Raw genomic sequence first — 4,827 nt, forward strand, 5'->3', positions numbered from 1 at the left:
TTGTTAGTTGTTCCAATGTCTGTGTCTCCTTTTGTGTTTTAATTTAGTAATTAGGCAGGGTTGTATCTGTCTGCATTGTGATATGCTTAGATCTTCTGCTGTCTTCATGGCGTGTAAATACCTTGATTGATTTACTTTGGGAGTTAGTCTAAGGTCTTGTGTTTGTGGGATAATTGTAGAGCAGGGAGCAGGGCACAGAGTGGGGCACTCAGTGCAGTGATTTGTTACACGGCAAGTGTAGATGCAGGTTGGGGATGCTACACTGGTGCTTGTGAATGTAAGTGTCCTGCAGTCAGGGAGGAAGTAGCTCTGAGGGTGCACCAACCTGAGGAACTTAACACTGGTGTGTGCTGGTCTAAGGCATGGAGACCTTTGTGCACATGTGTAGGGCTGTGGCAACAGGTTGGCATTATGCTTTCATGAATTGGGGGTGGATATGATATGGCTATGCAGGTCAGCACCTTCTCAGAACTGGGAAGTGTGGCTGAAGGCCATGCCCACGCACTGTAAATTGCAGTTCCCAGAGCTGAATGATGTGATTAGTGGTCATACACATGCCTGGCCCGGGGAGAGCCATAAATGGATGCACAGAGCTGGGGGCAGGGGCAGAGTGAAGCTGTGCAACATTATGGTTGGGGGGCATGAGTAGCCTAGGTATGGATGCTATTGCCTGCGGCATTTATGCACTGGCAACAGCCTGCAGGGAACAGGGAGGCAAAGGCCGTACTCAAGAAGAGTGCAGGAGAGGTGGGTTGGGCTGCACTTGGGGTGGGAGTGTGGGGTAGGTACATGCACTGGGGGCTGGTGGGGGGGGATGCCTGGGGTGTTGGGAATGGGAGCAGGTGACAGGGTTCAGGGGTGGGGTGAGTTGCCAGTTATTGGGCTGCACTGGTGAGGGTAGGGCGTCCAAGGTCACAGCCTGGCTTACTTCCCAGTCCCAGGTTCCTGTCCATGCACTCATGTACCTCTGTGCCAGGCTCCAGCCTTCTGCCTCTCAGTTCCTCAGCCTCTGCAACCAAGGCTACTCCATGTAGTGCAGAAGGCTCTTAGGTCAGCCACACTCTCGAATCACCACCTTAGTCACCCTCCTGCTCCTTTGCTAACTTTTCTGTGGAGCAGGGCTAATCTCGAGCTACTCTATTCAACGATCTTCCTGGATGTGTACTTGGAAATTTATTGCTTTTTTTGTAAATATGTCATTTTTCACAATTGAAAAAGCATTTTAAAAAGCCACCACCTTTTTCTCAACTACTGCAGAAATAAACTGAAATGCTTATGCAAGCGCATGAGGTCATTCATTCCTTCAAAAAGCATTTTAATGTTCTCTATGTCTCAGGCACTTTTTAGTTTTGGGAAACACAGAAGCAAACCAAAATAGACTCCAAGTTTTCTGAGGATTTCTTTTTAGTGGGGATACAGGCATAATACATAAAATGAAAAATAAATTTAAAAGGAAATGCCAATATAGTAAAGTTCAAGAAGGAAACAAAACTGGAACATAAGAAGAATGGCCAGGTGAATCATAGCTAGATTCACTAGCTATGAAAAGGTTCCTTGAGGATGGTCCATGTGAGCCAGTAGGGCTGAAAGACAAGGATTCAGCCTAAAAAAGATCCAAAGAAAAAGCATTCCAAGCATCTGGAATGGTGAATATGACCTCCTAGTGTGGTGCATACTTAGTAATTTAGAGAAATGGAAGAAGGCCATTGTAACTGAAATAAAGGCATCAAGGGGATATATTATGAGATAAGCAGGTATTAGATAATTTGCCATGGTGAGGACTTCAAATTCAATTTCAAGTGAGAGTAGAAGTCATTGAAGTATTTTGATCAGGGAAGCAACATGAAGAAAAACAGCACAGACTTAGTTACTAAGAGCATAACTTTTCAGAACGAGACTGCCTATTTTTGAATTTCAGCATTGATAATCTCTAACTGTTTTATTTCGGGCAATTTGCTTAAATTTTCTGGCCTGAGTTTCAATAAATTGGGCGGAAAGTGTCTATCACATATGATTGTAGAGTATTGACAGTTGTCTGATTTTCATTTTGTAACATCACACTGTAGTTGTATGCAGAAATAATTCTATAAGGGAAAGAGAAATGATGAACCCATTTCTAGGCTGTAATAGTTTCCTATTGCCACAATAACAAGTTACCCCAAACAGTAGCTTAAAACAACACAAGTTAATCATCTTACAATTTTGTAGGTCAGAGGTCTGACACAGGTTACACAAGCTAAAACCAAGGTTTTGACAGACTACATTCCTTTCTGAAGGCTGTAGGTGAGAATTTATTTCTTTGTCCCTTCCAGTTTCTAGAGACCACTGTTTTCCTTGTCTCATGGCCCCCCTTATATCTTCAAAGCCAGCAACATCAGGTTGAGTCTATCTCACATGGCATCTCTTTGACCATGGATGGAAAACATCCTCCACTTTTAAGAATTTATATAATCAGATTAGCTGCACCCAGATACTTTAGAATAATCTCCCCATCTCAAATTTGTACCCTTAATCGCATTTTCAAAATCTTTTATGCCATGTAAGGTAACATATTCATATATCACAGAGATTAGGGAGTGTGCATCTTAGAAGGACCATTATTATCCCTAATACTGAAGTTATAACATATTATAGCCTGTAGGCAAAAAATGGTAACTATTAAAAAGATATCTCTCAATTTGTTAATATTTAAAGAAGTATTTTGCAAACTTCATGTCTAAACACACTAATTTCAAATTTCAGAAGGTTTTCATTGTTCAAAGACAAAACTAAATTCACATAAAAGGAGAAAATGCGTCCTAATAAATTATAGCAATCATTTTTAACTAACAACTTATTTCTAAAAATGAAACTAAAATTATTTTGAGTGTATTTTATTTCATATTTAATAAATTTAAGCTATAATTACAATTACATGGTAATTCTTGGGATGAAAATGATGAATCAAGCACTGTTCACTTTTTAGGAATTTACTAAAAATCGTGGTATAATGGTATGATATGTCATTGCTTACACTGATATTTCAAAGCACAATAATAAAGTCATTTTGGCAATCAAGGATCCCTATCTGATAATGCCAAATTAGTTCATCAGAACCAATCCTCCGCTAATGAGAGTTGGTGATGCTGGCACAGATAAGATAGACAGATGATAGATAGATAGATGATAGATAGATAGATAGATAGATAGATAGATAGATAGATAGATAGATAGAAAGACTGATAGACAGACAGGTAGATATTAATATATCCATTAGACAGTCTTTGAAGATCTAATAAGGCAGTTAAGAGCTAGCTCTTCAATATGGCTGTGTAGGAACGAAGGAAGATAAGGTGCTGGAAAGTGAGTTCAACATTTGAGAAACTTTCCCCTTGGAGGTCTCTACTGATTCTGTCAAATACTCCTAAGAGGATGATAATTGACATATTTTTGACAAACTTACAGGGTTAGATGGCTAAACAGTGGAGTTGATAGCCTAAAGAGATGGATGATCCCTAGTAAACACCTAACTCTTTTTGGTTAAAATTTCAAAGAGCCATACCTTAGGAGAAGTGTGAACTAAATAAAAAACAGGACTTTCAGGGCTTCAGTCTAATTTTGATCATCTTCAAATCATCTTTAAATTTTTCAAATGCAACATAGTAAAAAATAATCTGAAAAGCACAGAGGTAAGATACATGAAGGAAACCCAGCAGAAACAATATATAACAGATGCCTTCTCATAGGAGCTCCAGATAGTTAACTCACTAGGCCATACATGAAAAGGAATTGTGCTTAATGTCTTCAAAGAAATAAAACATTGAAAATCTATGAAAAAAAAGAATCCAGTAGAAATCCTGTGACTGAAAGATATAATAACTGGAATTAATAGCTTAATGATAGGCTTTAACAGTTTAGACACAGTTAAAGAGAGAATCAGTAACTTTGAGGATAGGTCATCAGAAAGCATCCAAATGAAGCATGGAGGAAAATGGACAGAAAAGGCAAACAGTTGTATAGGAGATATGGAAGATAGTAAGAAGGACTAATATATAGCTATTTGGAATCCCAGAAAGAGGGATAAGAGAGAATGAAGCAGAAGAAATATGTGAAGAGATAATGTATGGCAATTATCCCAATAGTGATGAACAACATAAATTAAAGTATTTCTATGAGGCAAAAACAAATTATTATCTAATTACATCTTAAAAATATTTCTGAAACTTGAGACAATAATAGCATGTAAAAGAAGCTTAAAACAATAACAAATTATTTTCAAAAGAACAGCAATAAGACTGACAGCTGAGTCCCTAGTAGAGACAATGTAATCCAGAAGACAATGAAATATTAAATTTAATGTGCAGGAATAAAATAAATGTTAATCTAGAATACTATACCCCCCAAAATGACAAAATAAACATTCACAAGAAATCATTTTAAATTAAGATAACTTGATATAAATAAAAAATGAAGACAATTTTCCCAAAAGGGAAAAGAAAATATAAAGGGTATTTTCCAAACAGTAGGAAAATTATCTCAGATGGAAGATTGGAGAAATACAAAAGAATGAAGAGCAATGAAAGTGGTCAATATCAGGGTAAATTGCAATAAATGTTAGCTATATAAAAGAATAATAAAAATAGCTTAAAAATAAAACAGAATCAAAATATAGAACAACAAATTGCATATACCTGGAGAAGTAGTGGTAAAAGTAGTTACAATGGTGTAAGTCCCTTGGATTTTTTAGGCAGCAGATAAAAGTATCAACATTAGCCTAAGAAATATTGTAATCACTAACATATCCACAGGAAGAATAATAAAACCTAAATCATTTTCATCTAACAGAGG

This window comes from Tamandua tetradactyla, chromosome 10 (assembly GCF_023851605.1).
Source record: "Tamandua tetradactyla isolate mTamTet1 chromosome 10, mTamTet1.pri, whole genome shotgun sequence".
In the NCBI taxonomy this organism is placed as follows: Eukaryota; Metazoa; Chordata; class Mammalia; order Pilosa; family Myrmecophagidae; genus Tamandua; species Tamandua tetradactyla.